Source organism: Falco biarmicus, chromosome 1 (genome assembly GCF_023638135.1).
Source record: "Falco biarmicus isolate bFalBia1 chromosome 1, bFalBia1.pri, whole genome shotgun sequence".
Taxonomy (NCBI): domain Eukaryota; kingdom Metazoa; phylum Chordata; class Aves; order Falconiformes; family Falconidae; genus Falco; species Falco biarmicus.
In genome coordinates, this window is record NC_079288.1 from 55,990,440 (window position 1) to 56,010,377 (window position 19,938).

The window sequence follows — 19,938 nt, forward strand, 5'->3', positions numbered from 1 at the left end:
TTGTTTTATGATGTACCAAAATGTTGGGGTTTAATCCCAGCCGGCAACCAAGCACCACACAGCTGCTTGTTGACTGCCCACCACCCAGAGGGGTGGGGAGGAGAATTGGAAAGGAATGTTCAAAGTCGAGGGTCGAGATAAGAACAATTTAATAATTTAATCAGAAATGTTAAGTAAAATTGACTAGATACCACCAAGATTGAATTCTTTTTCAAATGTAGTTGCATTATCCCAAATTAACTTTTGAATTTCAGTGGGGAAGGTGCCCTCTGCACCTTCACTTCGAATTGCTGCTACCACAGATTGACCCACAGCTGAGCTTGGATATAAATAAGAGTTAGAGAAACAGGATTTTATTTCTCCCAGGGGGTTTCCCCTGCTCACGGACCACCCCCCCCACCCCCACCTCCAAGCTGTGACCCACCACTATACTGTGGAATGCGGTTGCCACGGCAAGTGTTTGATGACCTCGTGACTAGATCACAATAGAACACATTAGCTCACACCCCATGTGACATTTGCCAGGTGCCTTAAAAAAAACGTCTTGGGATGTTCCCAGTCTTAGACGTTACAGTACCGAGTGTGCCAGGCAAGTGCCAGAGGCAAAGACGACTGGGAACATTAGGGACTGCTACTACCGGAAAGGGATACAAACCCCACAGGATAACGGTAATAACAGCTACTAGTCTGTTATTCAACCTCGCAACCCAAACTCTACAACAGATAGCAACTATAAAGAGACAGGGGGCTGCCTCCCTGCGCGCACAACCCTTAGGAAAGGCAGAAACCAAGAAGGCCTGGACGTCTCCTTTGCTGTTCTCACTTGTTCTCCACTTCACCCCCAGCGTTTGGCCTCAGCCCACCGGCGGAAGAGCCAGCCTGTGACCCGAACAAAGACGCTGCACACGAGGGCCAGCAAGTTCACACAACAAAGACCGATTCTGAGTCAACGTGTGAACCTCACTTGAGCCACGACATGTGGAAGAACAACTGGCGTGACTCGCAGCTTAGCTGCTCAGGCGAAAACTACTACCATCACTCCAGGAACATCCCCCATCCTCAGATGGTCCGCCACATACCAGGTAAGACTTCCCGAGAGACCACACAGAGAGCCAGGACAACTGCCCTGGCACGCTCAGAGAGAAATGTGAGCGTAACCACCATTTTGTTCCAAAATACCCACTGCTGCCGTTTCCCATTTCTAAGAGGAGCATTTCCACAGAGAAAGCTGCTGCCTTCATTTCAATCGACTGAGCAGCCTTACCCGTCCTCAGCAAGCAATAACCTCAGCTTAGCCGCACTAAACTCTTTACAAGGTGCAACTACTACTCTTGCACCAAGACAACAAGTAACTGTTTCGGCTGTCACTGCTTTCGGCTTAGTATGTGAACAGAATCAAGGTGCTGAAAATCCTCCACCAGCTACTTCGCAGCACTGCTGCTTTGCCATGTGAAACCCAGTTGGACTGGTATTCCACCAGAAAAACAGCGGCTCGTTAAGAAATCCCTTTGAGCCTGGCTAAGAAAGGAGGGTTCCAATCCTTCATTAAATGCCGCGGCTCTCATTGAAAACCACAAGCCTCTTCTGAAGACACACGGACAAACGACACTTTTCTCCTGATTGGCACCGCTCAGGGAGTGGGCTTCCCCCCACCTGCCCACTCTCCAGGTCGTACCTGGAGCACCATTACTGTTGAGGTAGCGGCTGGTCACACCGTCCTCCCTAACAGGCTGCTTACGGCCCTCTGCCACCTACCCAAGTATGCCAGGTTTACCCAGGGTTTACACACCGTTCCATCAGCCCTGTATCAGGGCCTACAAACTTCAGGTCCGATACCTCCCTTTTCCATCCTTCCAGCACAGACTCTCCTTGGAGATCACCTGCCAAGTTAACTGCACGTGTTTATTGTATGAAAGACTGTATCCTTTGGTTTCTTGCACAGGATTAAACAACACTCTGGTCTGTGCTGTAAGCAGCAGCCTGCCAAGAGGACACCCAGAAGGACGTGCCGATGTTCCCGAAAGGCTTGGGAAGAACTCTACTGTGCCTGGAAAGGTAATGGGAAGGAAAAGACTTGGCTCTTTACTGCGGCACATTCTCCCTCACTTCTCAACACTGTAACCCGAATTGATGGTCTCCGATTGCTAAGGAGGACAGCGCAAAACAAAAAAGAGGGATGTCAGCATCCCACGTGTAGAATATGAGAGCTTGGAAGGGAAATGGTGTCACGCAGTACGACAGCTAAACCATAACCGTATCGTGTTCAGATATTTAACGCTACTCTGATTTGGTAGTGCCGGGGAGAAAACATCACGCTATACAACAAGCAAGCCCAGGAGAAAGCCTCCTCCCCTCACACACAAAGCTTCTTTAGATTACTTACTGCCAGCAGTTCTACTTGGGCTGACACCGTTCTCTAGAAGCAACACACTGAGGTTCAGATCCAACTTTGCAGCTGTGCTCATAAATTCCAGTAAAGGATTCCTGCTGCCATAACTCTTTAGCCTCAAGCTGCAGCCTTAATGGCTTCCTCACCTGACTTCCACCAGTAGTTACCCGGCATCACTCTCATTCTCCTCCAGCGTTACGCATTTGCCGTAGATATGTACTGCAATCTCGGCAATGTGTAGTAGAAGCTGTAACAATTAACCTAATGCAGTTAACCTACAGGTGTTCCTGTCCAAGCGAGCGACAGTTTCAGATGTGTTTTCTGCTGCACTCCCTTGCTGGGGACTAGTGTTAGCCCTACGTTTCACTCTGCCTTTAAGCGCTGCAGAAATGGGGTCAAGCCACTCCTTTACACGTTGCTTTCTCTTTTGGAAAAGCTTCTGCAGAAACGATACCAAGCCTCTGCACAACCTGCACACGGAGTGGGACTCCAGGACACGCCTCTCACCCAGCGTTCCTCCCCATCCGTCAGCTCGCGCGACCATGCTCGCGTCCAGGGGAGTTCTGACCTCTGCGATGTGGATCGGGAGATTAAGGTAAATCAGGAGTGCTACACGAGATGGCTTCTTTGTTCAGTTTCAACGCCAACTAACTCTTGGCAAATGCTTTTCTTAAGGCAACAAAATACACACCCAAAAGAGCTACTCCTTTTAAAAGAGAAAAAACCACCTTAATATTTTTATAGCACTCTAGTGAAAAAAACAGGGATCACCTGTGGGGAAAGGAAAGCGTGTCAAGGCAAAATGCCAGAAGTACTGGCAGAATCGGATGCCTTAATAATACTCATCCTTTCACCTTCCACTGAAGTCAACAGGCTGAGCTGAACGAGGGAACCCTACGGTATCCAAACCTCACAGATCACACAACTTTGGCAACTAACACTACTGCCCTTCACCCGACTCCATCCACGTTTCCTTTCTCCTTCTAGATAGGTCATCATCTTGTAGCACCAGCAGTAGTACCTCTCCATAGGCATCCTAGGCATCAGGAGCCAGCAGCTACCTGAACCCTTTCTTAGAGCTTCTGCTATCAGACGCCTTCTCTTGACAATGTTCAACAGCATCGCAGACTCTACGTTACCCAAACATTACCTGTAACGACAAAGAGACACACACGACACACGTGCCCCTCTTTTTGCCCTCCAAGCATAAAAAATATCTGCCCGTGCTTCTTCCATTTTCTCCTTTTCTCCAGCTCTTACGGACACTAGTCCCACTCCTGGTGAGGACACAAAGACAGAGAGCGTGCCCCATGCCTCTGCAAAAGGCCTTAAAAGCACAACAAGAAACTCTAAATCTGATTTATTGTTGACCTCAGAGACACAGTTTTTATCTTCCTCTTGTGCCCAAGATGGCTTGCAAAACCCACAAAACCAACAACAAGTTACATGAGTAGCAGTCACCCGCAGGTGCAATGTCCTGAAATTGTTGTGCCTCAAGGCCACAAGCTCGTGGACTGCTATGCTATGGCATGCTGCAATGATAATCAACGTTTGGGGTGTCATTTTATCTACAATATAAAAATGACAGTGCCGGCTGGTAGCACCATTCTGGTGCACCATACTGGGTAAAACCCAAACATCCTTGGTTGTCATTTAATTTTACCAATCTCAATATTAGGCATGTCGTAAGTTGCTATTTGGGTAGAATAACACCCCTAAAATCCCCCAAACATATTGTACCAGGAATTATTGTATATAATACAAAGAGGTTGCTAAATAACTAGTGAGATTCTAGACTTCTCTTTCACAAGACAGTTTCAATTCCCAAAGAAAATCCATGAAAGTTTTTAGTGAAGAAGAGAACCCTCTCACATGAAAACTTCAGTTAGCTATCCCAGGGGGGCGAGCTTGCTGTGCACCCTCCTCGCTGCCCTAAGGATCTTTAGCTCCACCACTGCATGGTCCTTGACCTGTGCATTGACCACAGAACAATGCCCAGTTGCTGGCTTGTGTGTACCTCAAGTCTCTCACCTTTGGCCAGCGCAATGTCTCCCCCTGAAAGAGGTGCCCTCCCACCCAAACGGCCACCCTGCAAAGCCTCCTGTTTGCCCGCCCCGGTCGCAGCGCTCCCCAGGGCTGAACGTTGTGGGAGTGAAGAGCAGCTTCCAGGACCCCTGGCCCTGCCCACACCTCTTCAGCTGCTCTCGTGGGAGCTGCTGGCTCCTGGAAGGTCTCTGCCCTCCCAGGGGGTTTCGCTGGCTCACGGGCCACCTCCCCGTACGCTAAGATCCATCACTCCACTGGGGATGCGCTTGCACCCAAGCCAGGTGCCTCAGCGAGTATTTGTTGAACTAGAGCCTGGATCATCACAGAAGAGATCAGATTAGCTCATCCCCCACATGTGACATTTGCCAGGTGCCTTCAACAAACCAACTGTCTTGGGATGTTCCCAGTCTTAGACGTTACAGTACCGAGTGTGCCAGGCAAGTGCCAGAGGCAAAGACGACTGGGAACATTAGGGACTGCTACTACCGGAAAGGGATACAAACCCCACAGGATAACGGTAATAACAGCTACTAGTCTGTTATTCAACCTCGCAACCCAAACTCTACAACAGATAGCAACTAGAAAGAGACAGGGGGCTGTCTCCCTGCGCACACAACCCTTAGGAAAGGCAGAAACCAAGAAGGCCTGGACGTCTCCTTTGCTGTTCTCACTTGTTCTCCACTTCACCCCCAGCGTTTGGCCTCAGCCCACCGGCGGAAGAGCCAGCCTGCCCTGAACAAAGACGCTGCACACGAGGGCCAGAAAGTTCACACAACAAAGACCGATTCTGAGTCAACGTGTGAACCTCACTTGAGCCACGACATGTGGAAGAACAACTGGCGTGACTCGCAGCTTAGCTGCTCAGGCGAAAACTACTACCATCACTCCAGGAACATCCCCCATCCTCGGATGGTCCGCCACATACCAGGTAAGACTTCCCGAGAGACCACACAGAGAGCCAGGACAACTGCCCTGGCACGCTCAGAGAGAAATGTGAGCGTAACCACCATTTTGTTCCAAAATACCCACTGCTGCCGTTTCCCATTTCTAAGAGGAGCATTTCCGCAGAGAAAGCTGCTGCCTTCATTTCAATCGACTGAGCAGCCTTACCTGTCCTCAGCAAGCAATAACCTCAGCTTAGCCGCACTAAACTCTTTACAAGGTGCAACTACTACTCTTGCACCAAGACAACAAGTAACTGTTTCGGCTGTCACTACTTTCGGCTTAGTATGTGAACAGAATCAAGGTGCTGAAAATCCTCCACCAGCTACTTCGCAGCACTGCTGCTTTGCCATGTGAAACCCAGTTGGACTGGTATTCCACCAGAAAAACAGCGGCTCGTTAAGAAATCCCTTTGAGCCTGGCTAAGAAAGGAGGGTTCCAATCCTTCATTAAATGCCGCGGCTCTCATTGAAAACCACAAGCCTCTTCTGAAGACACACGGACAAACGACACTTTTCTCCTGATTGGCACCGCTCAGGGAGTGGGCTTCCCCCCACCTGCCCACTCTCCAGGTCGTACCTGGAGCACCATTACTGTTGAGGTAGCGGCTGGTCACACTGTCCTCCCTAACGGGCTGCTTACGGCCCTCTGCCACCTACCCAAGTATGCCAGGTTTACCCAGGGTTTACACACCGTTCCATCAGCCCTGTATCAGGGCCTACAAACTTCAGGTCCGATACCTCCCTTTTCCATCCTTCCAGCACAGACTCTCCTTGGAGATCACCTGCCAAGTTAACTGCACGTGTTTATTGTAGGAAAGACTGTATCCTTTGGTTTCTTGCACAGGATTAAACAACACTCTGGTCTGTGCTGTAAGCAGCAGCCTGCCAAGAAGACACCCAGAAGGACGTGCCGATGTTCCTGAAAGGCTTGGGAAGAACTCTACTGTGCCTGAAAAGGTAAGGGGGTGGGGGGGTGGGTAGGGGGGGGAAGTCATGGCTCTTTATTGCAGCACACTCTCCCTCACTTCTCAACACTGTAACCTGAATTGATGGTCTCCGATTGCTAAGGAGGACAGCGCAAAACCAAAAAGAGGGATGTCAGCATCCCACGTGTAGAACATGAGAGCTTGGAAGGGAAATGGTGTCACGCAGTACGACAGCTAAACCATAACCGTATCGTGTTCAGATATTTAACGCTACTCTGATTTGGTAGTGCCGGGGAGAAAACATCACGCTATACAACAAGCAAGCCCAGGAGAAAGCCTCCTCCCCTCACACACAAAGCTTCTTTAGATTACTTACTGCCAGCAGTTCTACTTGGGCTGACACCATTCTCTAGAAGCAACACACTGAGGTTCAGATCCAACTTTGCAGCTGTGCTCATAAATTCCAGTAAAGGATTCCTGCTGCCATAACTCTTTAGCCTCAAGCTGCAGCCTTAATGGCTTCCTCACCTGACTTCCACCAGTAGTTACCCGGCATCACTCTCATTCTCCTCCAGCGTTACGCATTTGCCGTAGATATGTACTGCAATCTCGGCAATGTGTAGTAGAAGCTGTAACAGTTAACCTAATGCAGTTAACCTACAGGTGTTCCTGTCCAAGCGAGTGACAGTTTCAGATGTGTTTTCTGCTGCACTCCCTTGCTGGGGACTAGTGTTAGCCCTACGTTTCACACTGCCTTTAAGCGCTGCAGAAATGGAGTCAAGCCACTCCTTTACACGTTGCTTTCTCTTTTGGAAAGCTTCTGCAGAAACGATTCCAAGCCTCTGCACAAGCTGCACACAGAGTGGGACTCCAGGACACGCCTCTCACCCAGCGTTCCTCCCCATCCGTCAGCTCGCGCGACCGTGCTTGCGTCCAGGGGAGTTCTGACCTCGGTGACACAGATCAGGAAAAAAAGGTAAAGACACGAGGGCTACCGTACATGGATTCCTATCACGGTATGCGTTCCTAGTTCTCTTGAGGATGGTGTGGGACTTCAATGGCCAGATTTCCCACCGCCACCACCCCCGTGGGGAGACTACTGGCTTTTGTATTTAGCATTTACTCCTTAGTTGCTCTCCCCTACCTGGAAGTTGCTATGGGCAATCACTGGTGGAACGACACAGCTGAAACTTGTTCTCTAAAAAGCAGCCTGTCAATCTGGCATGACACATGCAAGGGGCTTTCCGCGTAGTAAACACTCTTAGCGTTTCCTTGCGGTGTCTCTGAAGTGCCGCGTACACGGCGCTCATGCAACATCACCTTTTGCAGGCTGGCGTCCTTAGCTCACACTGTGGCAAACCTGATGGGACACCTTGGGCTAGGCCATAAAGCCCACACTCACACAGCTAGGGCTAAATGGAAACACATGCAAAAACTGTCACGAATCAGCTTCTCTTCTTTCATGGTCACTATCCCGTACGTCTTCTAGGTGCTGGATAAAATCAGCCAACTTTTGGAGACAGACTCCCTTACCAAGATCCAAGAATGGTTTGCAAGGGCAAGTAAACAAGGTAACAAAGATACACACCTGCGTCCCTTTCTGAGAAGCACGCGCTCTTGTACATTCACATCAAACCCTGAAATTCTCATCGACCTGAGCTGAGTGGCGTTGCCGAGGTGGAAGGAATTGGGACCAGCAAAGTGCGCTGGGCCCAGCTGTGGCTGCGCTGAGCAGTCAGGTGACAGCAGACAGAAAGCAGTCACTCACACCTCAGCGCTCTCCGGTTTGGTGCGGGGCGGAAAAACGCGCTCTCCCACTGGGGCTCTGGGCGGCTGGGGGCGGGCAGAAAGCAAACAAAATGTCTCTCTCGTGTCTTTAAGCCCTTTGAAAACGTGGTAAGGGAGCTCCTGAATTCACCCCCAAACATCCAGATCAGCAGCAAGTGGGAATTTGAACAAAATTTCTGCTACCTTCACGTTTCAGAGAAAGACTTTGTGTTCAGCCTGGTGGATTGAGAACTGACTGAGAAAGACGTGCTGAAATCTGAGGAAGGTGCAGCAGAGAACATCAACAGCCCGACTCTGCTGAAGCCTCTCCCTCCACATCGGAGAAGCCTAGACGGGGAAATGACTCCGGCCACGTAAAACCTGCAGGGAGGTTGCCACAATGAGGGATAAGCTAAACCCCACAACCAGAAATTTTTGGGTTCTCCTCCTGTGAAAAAGGTAACTTTGTGATTGCAGTTGATCATGGCCAGCCTTCGACAAAAATGCTCCTAAGTACAAGCCACGCCAGGCAATTTGATACAAGTGTAGTTACACGTGTATCACATTTGATACAAGTTTGATACAAGTACCAAGTTTTAGCAGCACTGGAAACCCCTTGGAGAGCAACCTCCTTTTACATTGCGGTGCACGGTTTATACCTACAAAGACCATCAGGGCACTGGACTATCTCCCTTACGAGGACAGGCTGACAGAGCTGGGCCTGTGTAGCCTGGGGAAGAGTGAGAGGGCATCTCCTCAGTGCACATAAATATCTTTAGGGCAAGTGTCAAGAGGATGGGGCCAGGCTCTTTTCAGTGGTGCCCAGCGTCAGGACAAGGGGCGACGGGCGCCAACTGAAACACAGGAAATTCCATCCGAGTGTGAGGGAAAACACCTTCACTTGGAGGCTGTCGGAGCCCTGGCACAGGCTGCCCAGAGAGGCTGTGCAGCCTCCTTCCCTGGAGATACTCAAACCCCACCTGGACGCGACCCTGTGCAACCCGCTCGAGGCAAACCGGCTTTAGCAGGGGGTTGCACGACATGGCCTGCACAGGTCCCTTCCAACCCCAGCCGTTCCGTGAGCCTGTGACATTCTGAGGTCTGCTCCTGTAAGTCACACGCAAGCTGAAACTCCCTCTGCCAACAAACTCTGGCATCCGCCCTCATCTAACATCTCGCCCTCACTCTCTGCAGGCTACGTCAGGCCTCCTCAGACCTTTCCAGCTACCAAAGCCCACTCTTGCACCCTCTACCCAGTCAGGGCAAGCCAAACATACTGGCGCTGCCAAGGAACGCCACCGTCACCTCTTTGTGCCCCTTCTGAAGCACACGGAGGCAACACAAGCCAGTCCCAGCGTACGTGATCATTTTAACAAAGCCACTCATGCCAGCTCTGACGCTGCCAGCATTTACTATTGCTTGGAACTCAGCTGGAGGAGAGGGTGAAGAGGAATCTTACCTAAGAACTAGAAGGAGGAAGAGGAAACCTCCAAAGCAAGCACCTCTGCTTTTCGACAGCGGTGCCCAGTGAGGCTTCTTTGCCAAAGAGCAGATGTGCTTCTATACTCTCAGCTGCGTACCGAACAAAGCCAAACGAGCCTTACAGCATCCTAAGCCTAGCCTCGTAATATACAGCTTGCTTTTCCAAAATGTTTTCCAGAAAGGGAGAAAGAACGTCTTTTGTCCGCAATGCTGAGAAAGAGAGGTCCAGCGCAAGCAGACACGCTCTTCCCAGGGAAGAGCTACAGCTGAGAAAGTGTGGTGGAAACAAGAGGCCGTCCTGCCCTCACACTCTACCAGAAATCTCACCTGTACCACGGCCGCCCCCAAACCACGGATATCCCTTTTCCAGCGGAGGCCTCCCCTATTCACAGCCGCTGAAGCATCTCCCAGCCACCTTCACATACAGAAATATGTGACCTGAGCACTTAGATTATAAAGACAGGCGTTCAGACTTCCTAATAAAACAATTTGATGTTCATTGTATTTTGTCCTCAAGTCATTCAACCCAACCACGCTGCACAGGTACATGAGACGCGAGCTAAATGAAAAGAGGGACAGAGGCAACGCCTTTTGGCATCAGGGTCATCTGTTTGCGTGACTCAGCCAGGCCTGCACAAAGAGCTCTTGTGTGTAGGCTTGGCTCTGCAGTCACAGACATACTGCGGTAGGAAGAGGGGCACGCACACCCTGTCTGCAGAGATGCACACCAAGCCCTAGGCACTGGGGAAGAAAAGAAAAAAAAAAAAAAAGAAAAAGAAAGACCCTGGACTTGCCACATGTGGCCTGCACAATGACTGCAGTCGTCTGCCTCACAGCAAGCTGGAATTTGCTTTCACAGCTCTCACGACTGGCAGAGAAGCAGCACACACTGTAGCATCCAATGCGGAGGGGGGAGACACAGGCGAGACAGGATGAGACCAAAACCAGCCTTCCAATGCACCGTGCAAACCTCGAGCCGTTGAAATACAGCCAACAAGGACAGAAATGCATCTGGCCCTTTTTCAGGCCCTGTGAGTGGACTGTGAAAGCGGAAGAATTGGGGCTTACCCATCTAAAAGATACCTCTGCCAATTAAATCTCACAAAAACAAGGCAAGGTGACAAGTCAACCCTACTCCCATCTGTTTTCCAGACTCAGATGATTCGGTGCAGACAAGCTCACTCAAGGCATCTGGCCGTTTGCGGGGAAGGAGAGAAACCCTGGCAGCACAGCGTTAAAGAAAGAGGAGCTTAGCTCAGCGCAGAGCTCAGTGTTCTCTTTCCAAGGGCCCCTGCCTTCAAATCATGCCTGCTATAGTCACAACTACCACCTCCATTCCCATCTCCCGCTGCAGGAGAGGAGTATGCCAAGACCCGGTGGCCTACCTCAGCTCGGCTTTCTCGTGCTGCTCACTCACTGCTGCACATGCCCAGCTGTGCTAGAGCCCCCAGCGGAGCAGGCTGGTAAGGCTGAAGGAACGTGTGGCCGCACATTCAGGAAACAGAGTTTTTATGAATGGCTGGCCAAAGGCCAGTCACACAGAGTGGGCATTACTCAGGTCTGCCTGCCAACTCAGACCACAGAGGCAGAAACTCATTCGCACAAAGCCATGTAAATGGGGAACATTTTCCGAGATATGTAATTTCTGTACAGCTGCACAAGACTAGGAGTCTGCCGTCTGCAGTAAATGGGGACGGAGCTTCTAGCAGGACAGGAGCTGGCAGTGCTTTGCAACTTCCCTGGTGTCTTAGGTGTAAACACTACAAAGTCAGCTGGAAACCAGACAGCAGGGTTAAGTGACCACACACTGACAGGGCTGTGGTAATGACTTGTTGAACGGGCCACACTTGAACTTGACCAAATGCTTTTGGGCTGTACTCATGACTGTCTTAGTCCCATTCAAATCTCTGTCCTGAGTGTTTCCTACCAGCTGTCCCTCAGCACCATGCTGCAGCAGCTGAGCCTGAAAACCTTAATTACATCGCAGAGGCCTCACAGGATCACTACTGAACAGAACCAAAACTAAAGCAACCACATTAATGTAGTCTTTCAACAGCACGGTTGCATTCCCTCCATGAAGTTTGAAGCTGACAGGTCATGGAACAAACGTGGTAAGAGCCAGAAGGGCAATAGTTTGCAAGGATAGTTACAATCAATTGCACCTTCTCACCCATTTCCCTTTCCAAAGCACCCGTGACTGTATTTGCTAGACATCTGACAACAAAGCTCTCTCAAGGGCACTTCACCCATCCTAGTAATAAAGAGAAGAACAAGGTTATGTTCAACGTGTGACTCAAGATAAGCATTAAAGCTGTTTGTGTTACGTTATCCTTGATCCCACCTGCCTGCCTTATTAGAGGCCTGGATTCACTAGCACGAGAAGCTGAAGCAGATTCTTACAATCACGTCAGGGTGCAGCAGCGGCAGAGTAACTCTCAAGACTGCTCTGTGAGGCAGCGACGTTTCTGTGTCCTCTGATAAAATTAGATGTCCCAGCTTCTGAACTATTGCTTGTCCCTACCCCAAAAAGCTGGGAGTCTCTAGTCTTTAGGATGTGTCTGCTGTTACTGAGAAGGTTCGGGTAGTACCCTGACTTCAACAGTCACACATCCATGTCAACTATTGCTAAATGCTCCGTGAAGTCCTCAGCTTGCAAACTAAGCTTCTTCTGCAAGTACTCCTTTCTATCCTTCTCCCCAGACGTAATCTTATCACTGCAGAGCTGGCCCACTCGAGAAATACGTGAACTCTTTGGAGTGCACAGCAAACGCAGAAGTAAGCAGGAGTTATCCACTGGATCGTGATGACTGAATATGGCCAAGTTTTCAGAGCCTCCTGAAAAACAAAAACAAACACAGAGCGCTAAACTCAGCTACCTGTGCAGCCGTTCCAAACAATGTCATGAAGCAGTCAAGAAGTAGAATAAAATGCATTAGAATAACACTGACTATTACCAGCTCTGTAACTTACTCGCTGTAGTTAAGTAAAGGAACACTTCAATTCTGTCTGAGAACGACAGGAAGCCAGAAGAAATGCACTAACAGTGTCCTCGCAAGAAAGTCAGTCATGTCGCACACCTGGATTCTACAATTCACACCAGGGTAACTGACTTCCCCAGCCCACACCCACTCTCCTTCTACATGAGAAGACAAGAAAAAATATCTAACAGGTGTTCCCTGCAACAAAGTAAGATGAGATTAAAAATACTGAATCACTCAAACGTCCCCCAATACGCATTGCTGGCCCCCCTGACTTCTCAACCAGCTGACCACTGCTGCAGAGGTAGGACGTACTACCTGGCGAGTCCGCGACCTTCTTCACAGAGGCAGCCACAGACACTCGGGCATTAAACAAAGACACAGGACACAGCATGTGAAGTACGTGGCGGCACGTATATCAGGACCCAAGCAAAATACAGCACAAGGCCAAGACCGCTCAGCATGCTTTTTCCCAGGCGTGTCGGTCCATGGCCAGCCTACCAGCCTCCGCTTTCATGCTGCAAAAAGACGCTGGTGAGACAGGAGGACTGCCTCCCTGCTCTCTCAGGAGGAGTTGCAGCACCATGGCAAGCGCTGGAGGGGTCACAAATCGCACAAGCACGCTTGCTTTTACAAGCTGTTCTCTCAGAACCTCTCACAAACGTCCAAAGCCAAAGGTTTCAGCGTCTCGCATTTGACCTGACGCTGGGGCAATTTTCATGTGCTGCAACTAATTTGGCTGTTTTCAACAGTGACTTCACACTGGACTCACTGCAAGAATGGGCCCTTTGGGGCTTCTTGAACACGTCGCTTCACATAGCCGCAACCGGCTGCCTGAAAGCAAATCACCACTTTACTCTCTTAGGATCGTGTCTACAGCTGGTGAATACACTGATGAACAGCCAGGCACCTGAAGCATTTAGAAAAGGGTCAGTGCGCACATCGGTGTGAGTCCAGGCCCGCCAAGAACAGCCTCTTCTAGGTGGCTGCAGAACTGTAGGACGCTGAAAGGCTGAGAACTGCAGCAGCAGCCAGAGGGCTGAGCCCATCGAAACCCCAGTCTACTCTCGCTTGCTGTTCTATCTCGCCAGTTAACACACCCCGAGGACAGCATCCGGGAGAGACGACGCATGACCACAGGCATGAACTTCAGCCTAGTATCACCTGACGAGCTTAGCACAAAGAGAGAGCAAAGGGAAACAGCAGCAATGCCCCAACTCCTGGCTAAGGCGCCAGCGAGAGGACAGGAAGAGCGGGCGACTGAGACAAGCAATGTGTACAAAGAGGCCGCACAGCCGGTCCCCAAGCTGCTGTGATGCTGCCGAGCTGGAAGGCTGCCGGTGCTAAGAGCAACATACCGCAGACCACCTTTTCCTTCTCTTTCTCCACAGGCAGGTAAGCTTCAGATTTGCAACAGCTTGATCTGAAAATACGTGCATGCGCATGGCGCGTTGGCCTCATTTCACTGGCAACGATGCAGGACAGGCTGCGTAATGCCGTAAGAGGCTTTCGGACCCACTCAGAAAGTCTCCAAAGTCCCCAGTTTGTCTGTGCCACCTGCTCGTGCACTCTCAAGCCTGAGGAGATGAGGCACGTGTACGAAACCATCTTAAGGAAACCTTAGAGAGGCTGAAGAGCCTTAGATCAGGTTTAATAGGTGCTATGTGCATTAACGCGCAGAACCTCAGCTGTAACGATGTAGCTCCTTGTAATTGCATTGCTTGGCACGTTTCATCAGAGAATCAGTGTAATAGACGGTGGGCATACTCACGCTGCACTTCTTGTTACAGAAATAAGAGCAGCAATGCTCTCATGAAAAAGCTGATCTCGTTTCGGGAACAAAAGCAGTCACATTTCTGTAAAGCCTAACAAAAAAGCCCACATTACTTGAGCCACTAGCCACCCTTCTAACAGAACAGGCTTTTCTACGGCTGTTCAAAAAGAACAGACAGAAACGCACCGACTGTAGAAAGCCACAACCTGTTGGTTGCCAACCCTTTACAGGCCTGTGGGGATCCCACTTCTACTCTCCGTTTGAAAGCAGTAACAACAGAGGGAGGAATGAAAATGGATACAAGCCAAGCCATGCCTGGGTCAGCCCCCTGATTCCAGCTCAGCTCAGAACAACAGTTACGATGACGTCTTCTTACGCTCTTCAGCTGACCCGCGCGGAAGCTGTACTTGCTCAGAAGCTGCAGTTACCTGGCTAGTCCCTACAGGAGAAAGGGATGGGGCAGGCTCACAAGCCTGAAGCGAAGCCACGCTTCCACGGTCTCCGTTTCCATCCTTTGCAAGAGCACTTCAGTCAGTTAGAAATGAGTGGAACCAGAACATCCAGCCAAAACTGAGACTATGCCTCTTTTTGTAAAGGAAAAATATTTGACAGAGAAAACAATGCACGCAGGATCATGTCATAAATCAGACCTACTGAAACTCAGTAAGTGACTTGAAAGAGAGAGCTCCTGTCTCCTGGTACTGTTCTGAGGCTCCGTGATCAATTTTGCTAGGAGGACCGAGAAGTAACCAAAAGCGATCGTGACGCCTCAACTCCATGCGCACCATGTGCCAACCAAGGCACGTGATTCGCGCTTGTGCAGACGTCCATCCTGCTCAAGCTGAAGTCTAAAGCATTGGCGTAACCCCACGCTCGTAGCTCATCTACCGACCCCAGCTATCTGCGCATGGTATACAAGTCAGCGTGGCTCAGCTGATGAAGGCAGTTTGGTTGCTGGTGATTGTCTGTTGAGGAGCTCAGGAAAATTAGAATTTCTGCTTGTTTGTGCCGAGTGTTCATGCACACTTGGCAACGGCACTAGCGGAACAGGTTGTGAGGTCACCATTCACCGCTTTCAAGAAAACTTAGGGCAGAAACAGAGAAGGCGGCATCCATTCAAATAGCATCTACTAATGCTCTTGGGTAACGTGCCCAACTTGGTATGTAGAAAAAATCACATTTAAAAGAATTGTGAAAAAAAAAAAAAAAGGAATGCAATCGCTTCCTTGGGAAACAAAATAAATTCTACATTTGCCATTACTTTATTTTTTACAAAAATAAGCTATTAATACGGAAGCTTCAGGGTAAAAAACCACATTTATCTTTGCCCTTCATGTCCAGGAACAGCTCTGGGCCAGCTACGGAACTATCGAGCATTGGGACAATCCGGTGTCACAAGGGCAGCAGATGGTCTTTGGAGTGGAACCACTTCACGTCCAAACTTCCTCCCATGGACTACGTGCCCCATCTTTCCCATCGTCTCATTGTGAAGCCTAGTCGCTGTCCGAGTCATCGTCTTCATCTTCTTTTCCAGACAGAGCACGCTTGGACGAATCATCGGCCTCTCCCAATGCAACAGCCCCTTTCCGCTGTGGCAAGACACTGACAAGGCGTCCTTCCAGTCTTTCTTCTCCAGGTACGCCAGGATGATCTCAAACACTGCAACATCAAGAAAGACCACCAGCTCTTCAACAAGGAGGTGAAGGAACTGCTGATAGCACCACCTCCCACATCCATCCTTACAGAGCTTCTCATGCATTCGCTTGCAGCATCTTCAGGCTAAATCTGGTGAAGCACAAGCAGAAGCGCACACGGCAAGTCTGCTACAGCCGCAGCCTAAAGCCAAGCACACTGTGAGCCCCCAGTTACTACCGCAGCGCTTTCCTGCAGCGGCTCCACTTTGAATTAATTGCCCTCGGGGACAGAGAGGAACGGCCCCCCACTACTGCAGCTCTCACCACTGCCCTTTATACAGGCACTAATGCTTTCCCACATTCGTTTGACAGGAATATTGCTGTGGATGCACCTTGACAAGGACTTGGTCCCCTCCCTAACATAAGCGCAGCCCAAAGTCTTCCTGAAACCTGCCATCATTGTCTTCCTCTTACTTTTCCACCTGCGCTTGTGGCAAAAATCCTTATTAGTCTCCAACTCCATGACCCCTTCTTGCCGTTTCTAGGATGCTGACTCTAACAGCCATCTCCTCCTCCTCCTCCTCCTCCTCCTGTTTCAGCTCCTAAAACTTTCCCTAAGTGACAATAACCCCAGACAGCATTACATACAAACCTCACTGGCAGATTCTTGCCTAGAACAACCCCAGGCTATCCAAAAACCCACTCAACACAGATGTGGCTCGGCAGCAGCAGGCAAGGCTGCAGGAGGCCCTCTGGCTGGCGAGTAAGCCAGACCTGGATGACAAATGTGGGACAGAGGGGTGTCTCGTCTGGCTTGGGGCTACAGGAATAGTGCTGACACCACCGGAGAATGCTGACTTCAAAGAACGCCCGCAGCACAAGCAGCCTCAGTGCCGAGCGACAGCATACGAGAAAGGTTCAAAGGAGCCCTGGAGGGAAAAAAAGCCTGACAGAGAATTAGGCAGGCATTCAGAAACGGGGGAGCAGCATGGATCTCATACTCGCCGAGAGCCAAGTTACAGAAAACTGTCACATTTACTAGAGGCTTCCTGCACCCAGGCTGACGGGACAGCCAGCTGCTCCCTGGGACGCTGATACTGAAGAGCTGGCCATTTCACTAAGCAGGCTATTCACCTGCAATGTACTGTGAAGGCATGAGCTCTCCAAGGACTGTATCACTATCGCTGTTACTGCAGAAAGCACCTGTGGCAAAAATGCCGGCTGAAGAGACAAGAGGAGTGTAAGGAGCACGTTTCCTCTCCCTTGCCTTGGAACTTCCTTTATCTCATAGTGAAAACGGAACTGATGGAAACACAGTGGCTTCCACAGGAGAACAGAGGCTCCTTGGATGGGCTGCGATAGCAGCAACAGTCTTGTGCAAGGACACAAGGCGGCAGTGGGAACAGCCGGCAGCCTCCACTGCAGGCTGGAATGAAGCAACACCGTCTTGTAGCGTACGTTACAAAGCATTAGCCTTGGCATACAAACTTGAACAGAAGGAAACACACTCTCCCAGCTACACCTGCAGCTGTGCTTTGCAACACAGTGTTTTACATGGATCTCAGATCATCCAAGCTTGATAGTTCCAGGTCGAGTCAAGGAAAAAAGAAAAGTCTCCTCTTACACCGTGTCAGTTTCCTGGCATCAAGTATTTCACACATACCCGTCTCCCTCATGCCTTTTTAACATGGCAATGCAGGCACTGAACTGCCCGTGGAAATGCATGGAGAGTCAATCCCAAGAGAGGAGGATGCTAAGTAAATAAGCAAAAAGCAACAAGCAAGTTGCCCTGTTACTGATGCCACCAGTCTCCCACCACCAGACGGCCGGTTTCATTAAGGCGCTTCAAAGCCTGACAAGGCCGCTCGGAGGGACTTTCTCCTTCTACAGGACTTCCCAAATTCACCTGTCACAAGAAGCTCCCCAGGGACAGGGCAGGCCCTGCAGTCTCCTCTGCTGAGCCCCGTACCGTCCTCGGCTTGCTTCCACTGCTGCACCGAGGCCAGAGTTACCAAATCAAAAGAGAACGGGCGAGCAATGGTGCAGTTACACTAAGCAGCACGGTGGATGTACTCACAGCAAAACACAAAAACCTCGGTGCAAATGTCCTTCTCCTCACCTACACAAAATTTAGAACAGGAGACTGGAGAGGCAGCTTGATTCTCTCCACCTTACTCATGCCTTACTGCCCTGAAAGCTGTCTTTTAGGCTCAGCTTGTAAGCTATCAGGGTTACCATATACAACAGCCTTTGGGACAGCTAGTAAAGGCACCTCTGCTTTTGGTGGTGGGGGGGTTGTGTTTCTTTCCTGCCCAGAAACCTTAAGCAAAACACTGCTCTAGTATAATCCTTGCCTTACGAAGTGTCTCCGCGTTAAGAGCCTTTCAGCCGTGATCTGAAAATGTTTGAGAAGGGCAAGGGAAGACAAGCTCACGCAAAATGAAAGCTCGCCAAATAAAGTGCTGTGTTACTTTGCATATATGGCACACTGTGACATACAGCCAAAAGGACCATAAATAAAATCTGGGCATGCAGCCACGGAACTAGGAAGCATCAGCCACAGCCTCTTTTAAAGGCAAGTTTCTGCTTAAGTACAAAGTTACGCACATCACAGGAACCGGGTAGTTTTTCAGAGGAAGAGCAAAGGATAAACAAATGTTGTTTGCTTCTTTAGACCTGGCAAATCCTGTGTCCAAGTTGAGCAAAAAAGACCCTTTCCAGCTGTGCCAACACTCCATACCATAACGACTAGATCAAGTCAAAACCACATCAACAGAGTAACATCAAATAAGGTGCAAGGAGGGACAAATAGAAAAAAAAAAAAAGAAAGGAAAAAAAAAGGCCCTGTAAGGAAACAGACCCCACAGTTTACCTTGTGGTGATTGTGACCCAGCGGTCCTCCAGTCCCATAGGCTTTCTTCTCACCCAGCTCACTGAGAACATCTGGGGAATCTGAAGACAGACAGATGTAGGTCTTCTTTCTTTAGTAGCTCACCGTAGCGCTCTGTTCTCATTTGCAGAGCCTCAAAAAAAGGGAGTGAAAAGACCGACATGTGCGGCGAATGAAGAGACGGGACGCAGCTTGATGCAAGCAACTTGTCGGTTTATTAGTGATTGTCTTACAATTATATACGTTTCTACCTTCTACATATTACACACTGATTGCTTAAATCTTAAGCGTAAAAAACACTGATTGGTTGATATTTAAGGCACACCGTTAAAACAATAGGAACTTACTAGTTTACCTTGACATAGCAACAATTTCTATTCCAAAATTAGGGGGTTTCCTTATGGGCGGCTTTCTTGATTAACAAAGTTACATATCGGCGCTCTCCGTTCCCTTATCTGGCTACTCGTTTCTCTGTCCGTCTGGTTGCCTCCTCAACTGTAACGGCTCAGGGGTCTGCAGTTAGCTTGTTCCTTTGTTCCCAGGGCTTGTGCCCTACAAGTTCTAACGAGTCTCTATTCATCAGGCTATCAGTACTTGGACTCTTGCCCTTGAGGCCTTCTCCTACAGACATGCCCATTTTGAATCTTGCCACCACTGACTTCGCGCACCAAGGAGACGCTCAGCTGCAAAGCAGTCAGGTTGCCGATACCCCAAGCCCTCCCAGCACACTGGGAGCCAGTCTTGTGATGTGCTCCTGCAGGTGCACTGCTCTGGCCTTTTAGCCAAGCCTCTCAGCTCAGAGTCCCGCCCTTAATCAGCCAAAGCGCTAGAATGAAAACAAACCACCCACCTGCAGAAACCTGGCTCTTTGCAGGGCTTCTGCCTCCCCGATTCCCTTGTCACACTCTTCCCCACCCTTGTCGCCTCCCACCCACGGCGGAGCCCTGGCTGGAAGCTCTCCCCTCTTCCCACCTCCCTGAGAGCCTGCCCTCCAAACCCACTGCTCCCAGTGGCACTGCAGCTGCAAAGAGAACAGGGGACAGTGGCTCTTGAAGTCTCAGCGGCAGGGACACAGTGAGAATCTGAAGGCTTTGCTGAATCCCTTTGC

At 50.0% G+C, this 19,938-nt stretch overlaps 3 long non-coding RNA genes across 3 annotated transcripts; 2 read left to right on the forward strand and 1 right to left on the reverse strand.

Moving 5' to 3' along the window:
- Positions 1–298: 298 nt before the first annotated feature.
- LOC130142735 (uncharacterized) lies at positions 299–6,267 on the forward strand. Its single transcript, XR_008819488.1, has 3 exons — positions 299–525; positions 4,805–5,363; positions 6,224–6,267. It is a non-coding gene; the product is annotated as an uncharacterized LOC130142735 (long non-coding RNA).
- Positions 6,268–7,236: 969 nt separating this feature from the next.
- Positions 7,237–8,403, forward strand: LOC130143712 (uncharacterized). Its single transcript, XR_008819839.1, has 3 exons — positions 7,237–7,281; positions 7,795–7,876; positions 8,290–8,403. It is a non-coding gene; the product is annotated as an uncharacterized LOC130143712 (long non-coding RNA).
- A 7,142-nt stretch (positions 8,404–15,545) lies between these two features.
- LOC130143899 (uncharacterized) lies at positions 15,546–19,008 on the reverse strand. Its single transcript, XR_008819918.1, has 2 exons — positions 18,813–19,008; positions 15,546–15,965 (listed from the first exon to the last, which is right to left on the reverse strand). It is a non-coding gene; the product is annotated as an uncharacterized LOC130143899 (long non-coding RNA).
- Between the last annotated feature and the right edge of the window lie 930 nt (positions 19,009–19,938).